General features: G+C 32.8%; 1 long non-coding RNA gene across 1 annotated transcript in view; it reads right to left on the bottom strand.

Moving 5' to 3' along the window:
- Nucleotides 1-2,053: 2,053 nt before the first annotated feature.
- Nucleotides 2,054-8,622, bottom strand: part of LOC129042776 (uncharacterized) — an 87,181-nt gene continuing 80,612 nt past the window's right edge. The window contains exon 4 of the long non-coding RNA XR_008504202.1: nt 2,054-2,165. This is a non-coding gene — a long non-coding RNA (uncharacterized LOC129042776). The remainder of the gene's footprint in view (nt 2,166-8,622) is intronic.

Below are 8,622 nucleotides of genomic sequence, written 5' to 3'. Positions count from 1 at the left end.
GGAAAATATAGAACAATGACACTTCTAACACTCTTATATTTTTTAAAATGTCATTTTTATAAAAATATATTCTTTATTTTAACATGTTATATGTTTATTTTAGATTAATTAATAAATAACTATGTTAAATATTTCTCAGCTTTTAATTTCCAGCACAATGTCAATGAATTTCATCCATAAATAAAAGCTTTTTAAGGTATCTGATAATTTTAAGCATCTAGAAGAGTTCTGAGACCAAACGTTTAAGACCCAGTACCCTAGAGTAGCGATGCTAGTAACACTTCTTGTCTTATTATCACTTCCCTGAGGAAGAAGGATAGGTCATTAGATCAGTGGGTTAAATCCATTGTACCATATTTTGACTGCCACTTGTCATTATCTGCGTCTGATTTCTTAATTGTTTGAACTTGAGAAAAGGGAGAAAGGGAGATTGTCCATTGCCGTCTCATGAAACACATGCTATGAAGAGAACAAAGGATTTAAATTTATTTCATTCTAGACTTTGGATATTAGAATAATCACCCTTCTTGTGGCATACATTTGTAAAATAAAAAAGTTGTGATGAATTAAGGTCTCACTTTTACTATCCTTTATTTTAAATAAAACCCATTGGTATAATGATTATATTATACCAAAATATGTTACCTCCCATCCTCCTTCATCTTAGGTTCTGTTTCTTATGAATATACTTAGAAGATAAATATTAACCTACTCCTAACAATTTTACATCTAAATATAAATTCTCAAACATCAAGAATTTTCCATTTGAAATATAGTTTGTCAAATGTTTACAGAGATTAATAGTAGCTTTGTTTCTGAATTAGTGATTTCTTTCCAGAAGAGTATTTGCTTATTGACAGAGAAAATGACAGTAATGTTAATATCTTTGATCAACACTTGAGATTTGAAGAAAATCACTAATGAATTAAGTTGGCATAAGAATCACCTATATGATGCAACTTTGATGTGCTGTGCAAAATTTGGTGAAAGTTATGGAAAAATAATCTCAGAGTGTTAAACATATTTTCCTAGGTTTCCCTCAGGCTTTGAAAAATATTTACATTGGATAATTTCAAAGGAAATTTCTAAAACCTGTCTGCCTAGATTGGAATATTTGTAAATCAACATACACAAAGGTAAAAATATACATAAACATAACCTGAGAATTAAATTCTAGATATATTACATGAGTTTTTGTATGCTATTAGGAATGAGGATAAGCTGTCCTGCACTTAATCTCATGTAAATATTTAAAATCTAGTGAAATATTATATTAGCTGTTTATTCAGAAAGTTATATTAGTGTTTTAAATTCTTAGCCAACATTTGTGATTTGAAAGTTTTAAGATGATTATGTTATGTTATAATACACCTTCTATTGAATACACGATATGTACTGGGTAGTATGGTAGGTAGCTGGAATAATAGTACTTTGAAACCTCTTAAAAACATAAAAATTCCTAGGCAGCTTCTGGGTGATTTTAGAAGCATAGATAAAAGCTATTAATGATTTGTTAAAATAGAAACACTTATGGATAATATGCTAAGAGAATGCAAGGAAGAAAGTAAATAATATTTCTCAGAGGAACTGGGAAGGAGTATAGGAACGGTTATATTTAAGACAAGCTTTTTAGAATATGCATTCTCCAAGTAGAGAAAGAAAATAATTTAATAATAAAGACTACAGTTTCAGCAGGGGCATGAAAGATTAAAATGCTTAGTATATCTGACAAATTAGATAATAGAATTAAATATGTTCAAATAGAAGTAGCCTTAAGAAAAGATAAGTAGAGTACCATGGTGTAGCAGACACTGTTGTGGCCTGGCCATGTCTCCTTGGGTTGTATCCTCTACTGCATCCTGACCTATTTTCAACTGTCTGAGGGCTCTCTCTGGTGGCTGAAGCCTGCTCTGGAAGTATTCTGCTCTGGAGAATAATGGTCCCCTGGAGCTACCTTCTGCTAATGAATACAGGTTAGTTGTTGTATTAATACTCCAGCTCCCTCACCTTTTGGCTGGCGAACTCTAAGGTACATGTTCTTCACTAATTCCTTGAACTCCCCAGAAGGATAAGGCTCCAATCGTACCATGATAATGGTTTTAATACTGCATTATTTATTGGCTGACTTGTTTTTCCTGTCTCACTTTCTTCTCTGTTGGTGTAGCCTGGAATTAAACATAAATAAATTAAACAGATTCAACTGACTGTCATACTCTCTGCTGCTTGTGGAATGTAAACTAAGACACATATATTTAATGGATATGTAATATTATCGGAGAACAATTATGCCTTTTCATATTCTATAGCATGGATCTGTACCAATATCTTGCTTTCTACTCTCTCAAGCTCACTAGACAAAGTATATGACAAGTAATATAAACGTATAATTTGGTGTAATGTGATTGTGAAAGCTGAACATTTCAGTGTTTGGCTAAACCCTAACCCTAATCCTAACCATAATCTAAGAAATATGACCTTTGTTTCAATGCCTGTAATGCTTTCTTACTTAAAACAGGCCATGAGCTGGCTGCTTAAAAGCTAAGAATTGAGAGACAGATCCGTTTGATGGTTAGTGTTCTACTTCTGCCATTTTCTTATTGTGCAACCTTTGACAATTATTAATATCTGTTTTTAATATGAAAAAGGACAATTATAAATGTAAAATAAAACATTCAAACTCTTAACAGAGTTCCTATTATGCACAAGAATACTCATTAATTGTGACTTACTATTTTTTTGTTGATTTTATTGTTAGGCTAGGTGTTAAGATACTCAATATGCAGCAAAATACAAATTGAGATTTTTAGCTTTAAAATTAAACTATATGTTCACCTTCCAGATTATTTTATCACATTGGTTATTTAGAATAATAACCTTTAGAATTCAGGAAACTTTACTATGTATGTGCCAGACTCTGTTAAGTCATCTTCGAATACTTCCTCATTTATGACCTAACCTAATAAAAATCTTATGAGGATATTCTATTTTTCCAGTGATTAAATTAAGGCAACCAACTGTCCATCCTGTTTTGCCTGTCTCTAAAGAGTTTCCTGTGACATGGGCTATTCAGGGTGAAATCCAGGAAACTCCCAGGAAAACCAGGATGATTGGTCAGATGAGAACAGAGTATCAGTGAAGATAGCAACTTCAATATCACAGAGATTGTAAGTGAAAATGTTTTGAGTTTAAACCTTACTCGTATTGATTAAGAAAACCATGTATCCTTGCCTCTTTGTAATAGGTTTGTTCACATTGTCTATTCCTCTAAGAGAAATTTCCATGTTATGTTGTCGTAAACCTCAGGAGGGAGCTGAAGACCCATTGGAGCTGTGTTTTCATCATGGGAAGTACTAATCCTCTTTGAAAAGCATTTTTGAAATACGGAAGAGCATTTTTGTTGCTACTATTATTCTGTGAGCACCTCTGGAATTAGTGGAATGGTCTCACAAAATAAAAATTTTTCTCAATTTTAACATGATTTTTGAATGCTGTGTTAGTCATTCATATAGTTATCCATTGAATCCCGTTTATATATAAATCACAATTTTAATAGATTTAAAGAAATAACCATTAAATAAGAAACATAAAGGATATAAACAATAGTTGATAAAAACATTTTATTGTTATTGAAAATTATAACAATGATTAAAAGGTGTCTTTTGAGCATTACATATTAAAATGTTATTTATCTGAGGGTGTCTATTTATTTCAGTCTTCTGGTAATGTCTCCACATTTCACTTATTTTTTGAGACAGAGTCACGCTCTGTCACCCAGGCTGGAGTGCAGTAGTGCAGTCTTGGCTTACTGCCCCAGGTTCAGGTGATTCTCCTGCCTCAGCCTCCCAAGTAGCTGGGAATTCAGGGGCACGCCATGACACCAGAAAAATTTTTGTATTTTTAATAGAGAGGGGGTTTTACCATGTTGGCCAGGCTGGTCTTCAACGCCTGACCTCAGGTGATCCACCGACCTTGGCCTCCCAAAGTGCTGGGATTACAGGCATGAGCCACCACGCCCAGGCTACATTTCATTTTCTGTATAGCTCATCTTACTTTTTCTCTCCAATTTGTCTTATATTACATTTAACTGAGTAAAATATATTTCCTTTTGGATTTTTTTTAAGTTTTAGAGTCTGAATGCGTGTCTTGTCAGGTGGTGGTAATTCAATATAGAAGATTTATTTTCTGTAGCACTTGCATGCTGTACCATAAATACAGAATTACGTGGACACTGTCCTATTAATAAGGCCATTTGTGACCACGTGACATTTTTTAGTTCCTCGTTTTTGGAAATCCTTAACTTGCTCTAATATTTTGTTTCTGCTTCAATTAAAACTATATAATGTATACTTTTTCTGTTTTCATATAACAAGAAAGTCTGGTCTATTACTAACTTACTGAAATACCGGTAGTTATTCTGATATCAAAGTTTTTACTAAAATTTCTTCTAATATTACTTCTTATAAAGCACAGATATGCATAAACATGTGGCCACTTTATTTTGTCTTCCATTGTAGTGATGTCTGAGTATTTATATATTAAAATTTACATAACAATTATAACTCATGTCCCATTTTCCTCCATTATACTACACTGGACATTATTATTGTTTTTAAAATTTTGTGTTTGGCAACCTATATTATGTACTAATTTAATTTTAAAATAGTAGAGTCAGAATTACAGTATACACTTTCAAAAAGAGGTATCTAGTAGGGAAGGGTTGAGAACACATACATTCTATGAGGTTGTCTTCAGCAATAGAAAGATTATTTACAAGTAATAGTAATAGTTTTAAGAAGTGGATTCACTTGATAAAGTCACTTTTCTCCAATAATGACTGAGTTTAAGTCTTGGGAATTCTATTTATATATGAGAATACATTATTGAGCAGGAATTACTAATACCTAGGATATAATGCATGGGATGTTTTATATATTTTGAGATGCAGCAGTGCCTGACATCTGAATGTACCATGACAAAGCACTTTTGGAGAAAGTTGGCAAGGATTGTGTGAAAGGAAATGTGATAAGTTACAACTACAGTGGTTCATAGAATCTTATTAAAAGAGGAGGGATGAACAAGAGAAGTAAGAGAACAAAGAACCATAATCCTGAGGATGAAGCCTCCAAGGGAAACTGGAAATAATGAGGCATATATGTGTGTAAAATAATACTATGGAAAAGATTAAGATGCAGAAAACCCCTAAACGTTAGAATTCACATTTTTAAGAAACTGAGTTGTGATTAATTGAGTATTCATTGAAACAGTTTTTGTCTGGTGATAAGGAATGTTGTAATCTGGGGGTATAATAAAGACCATTTGCCTAACAACATACTTGTGCAATAATACTTTTTGGTATTCCTTCAATAGAAAAAAATTTACCCTCCCACTATGATTTAGCTACATTCCAGGAAACAGGAAATAAATTGACTAAGAAATCTTGAAGGGTTTTTCTAGTTTCTAGTATGAACAACAAATACTATCTGAGAGTACTTATCTCATGCTATACATACTGGCCAGGAATTTTACATGCAATGTTGTTTATTCCTTTCAATGACCTCATGTGCAATATTATTTTACCCACTTTATAGATGACAAAGCTGAGCCTAACCAAGTAATTTAAACAATTTCAGAGAAATTATATACGATGGAGGTAGAATTCAAAAACTGGCATAACTTTATTATTTATATAAGTATTCATTTACTTATAAGTTCTACATATTCATGCTTAGAATAGGCTGGGTCTAAAAAAATAGATTTAAATACTATGATAGATTTGCTGACCTGAAGCAAAATTCAGGATGCTATTTATAAATTAGATCTTACTGTTTTAAAACTTGATCAAAAGGGTCTAAAAAAATCTGAACTCTATTTTTCCACTGTCTCTTTCTCTTTTCTTCGATTTTTGTGCCACATAAATTAATGCAGATCCTTCTACTTGACCTTCCATAATTAATGATACTACCATCTACTAAGTTTGATTGTGTTGGTGTTTACTCTCTTAGTCTTATCTATTTTTCTTTTTAAAATTATTTTTCATTTCAATTTTTATGAACACACAATAGCTGTACATATACATAGGGTACATGTGATATTTCAACACAAGTCTGCAATGTGTACTGATCAAATCTGGGAAATTTGGATATCCATCACCTCAAACATTTACCATTTCTTTGTGTTGGAAACATTCCAGATCTACTCTTTTTTGCTATTTTGAAATACACAATAAATTATTCTTAACTGTAGTCACCCTGTTGTGCTACTGAACAACTAGATCTTATTTCTCCTAACTGTATTTTTGTACATTTTATCTTTTAATAAAATAGCTTATTCAACAAATATTCACAAATTGCATTATATCTTCCAGATTTATTGACATTGTGTGCTATTTGAATCTCTCTCTCTTTAAGTTCTCTTGAATCTGACTTTTCTCCAACCATTGACTTATTACACATTTATCAGAATACCATGCTTGAATTATTGCATTGATGCTCTATCTATCTGGGCTATCATTTTTTTCAGCATTGTCTTAGAGTGTACAGCTTTAAATTAGAAAGGCATTGTGGTGACAAAAGAAAAACAAAGACGTTATATTACCTAAGATAATTATCTTCATTTCATCTAAAAATTTATCTCAGTACATTTCTAAATCCATTTTCTCAGTTTTCCAAGAAGCTGAGCCAACATCAAGGATGAGGTGCATTGTTGCAACACCAGCGATCTTAGTTTTCCCAGGACTGATGGTTTTCCCAGGATGTGAGACTTTCAGAATCAAAAATGGGAAACTCCCAGATAAATCAGGATGACTGGTCATCTGAGGAGGTATATATCATGTAATAAGTGAGTGGGAGGGAGGGACTAAGTGAGGGGAAAATGTAAAGGCAAGCAGAGGAGCTATACTAAGCAAGCATGGCCAACTGCCTGATCAATAGAGAAATTAATTACAGTAAAATTTTAAAAAAATAAAATAAAATCATTATATGATCATTTTTTAAAAAAAAGAAAATATTTCTCTGGAGAATTGGGCAGCTGTGAGACCTTTGCAGCCAACATTCAAGGAGGTCAAAGATGAATGCTTTCTCCATCTCTTCCATCAGCAGCAACATTCTATATTGCAAATTTAGTTATGGGTTTGTGTGTGAGGACTAGCACTGCCCACTCTTAAGTATTTTCTTAAATAAAACCAGCATTTTATTATTCTAATTGGGAGTATAATAGTGCATTACCTTCTATATCTTTAAAACTTGGGACCTAGAAAGAGTAACATCAAAACCAGTATGTGTCCTTTGGCAAAATAAATCTTTAATTTCTAGAAATAACTATATCTCCTTAATATGTCACTATGAAAATTTACTGCTTATGGGGAATCAAAGCCTTTTTTAAATTATTATACTTTTAGTTCTAGGGTACATGTGCACAACGTGCAGGTTTGTTATAAATGTATACATGTGCCATGTTGGTGTGCTGCACCCATTAACTAGTCATTTATATTAGGTATTTCTCTTAATGCTATCCCCCTTCCCCCAACCCCACTGGCAAGCCGAATCCAGCAGCACTTTAAAATGCTTATCCACCACGATCAAGTTGGCTTCATCCCTGAGATGCAAAGCCTTTTAATCCTATGGGATGAAGTAGCCAACATGTGCTACAGGAATGAAGCTCTGCTACAATAAAAGACCAAGTTTATTCCAACTGTTTTTACCTTTAGCTCATGAATTTAAATCCTCTCCAAATTCTTGGAATATTTGGCTAGTGAGTGTGATTTCTAAAGGAAATTATCTTTTCTAACAATAGTGTACTGCTTGCATTATAACACTCAGAGTTGTCAGGGGTGAAGCGGAACACTCGCATATTATAGATTTAAGGAATTAATAATTCAACCCTGGAAAGATTGTATATTTGTCTGTTTTATAAAATAAATATGTTTATAAAATAATGTGCCAATTCCTTGGTTTGTTATCTGTTTAGTGTCTAAAATAGGAATAACTCTTGTCAAAGTCGGCAGAGGTGGTAGAAAGAGAGCTGAAAAACAATGGTCAGTGCTAGGTAGACAGTAGTGAGATTCCAAAACCTTTCATATAATAAATACGAAACTGAAAGGCAAGATAAAATAGGGTAATAAGGAGTAAAGCAGCAGCAAGGAAGCAGTTACACAATATGATTTGGTAATCCAAGAGAAAATAACCTAGAGAAAAACGAGTATCATCTGAAGGTATCAAAATTCACCAGTAACTCCCACATGGAGTTATTTTTGTAAAGGAAAGGTCTACTCACTTGTTCCCATTTATATGAAATACAAAGTTTTGTGTGTTTCTTATTAGTCTGTATTTCCCATTTGACCTTTTTAATTGAACTTTCAACCTACTTTATCAGCCTCAACTTGTCTCATGCACCCTATGGTCTAATCACCTTGAATCATTCAGTATTTCTCAACCACATCAATACTTCATTCCTCTTTGTCTTTACTCATGTTGTTTTCATAGCCTGAGGATGTTTCTTCCTTATTTTCACCTATAAAAAAATCATGCCTATTTTAAGGTTAAGTTCAAAAGTTTCTACTACTATGAGAACTATCCAACCTCCACACCCAGAATTAACTGCTGTCTCTTCTGCACTGCCAATGCA

The sequence above is a fragment of the Pongo pygmaeus genome, chromosome 7, assembly GCF_028885625.2.
Source record: "Pongo pygmaeus isolate AG05252 chromosome 7, NHGRI_mPonPyg2-v2.0_pri, whole genome shotgun sequence".
NCBI classification, from domain to species: Eukaryota; Metazoa; Chordata; class Mammalia; order Primates; family Hominidae; genus Pongo; species Pongo pygmaeus.
The sequence above is the reverse complement of the archived record's forward strand: the minus strand, read 5'-3'. Positions and strand labels throughout refer to the sequence as shown.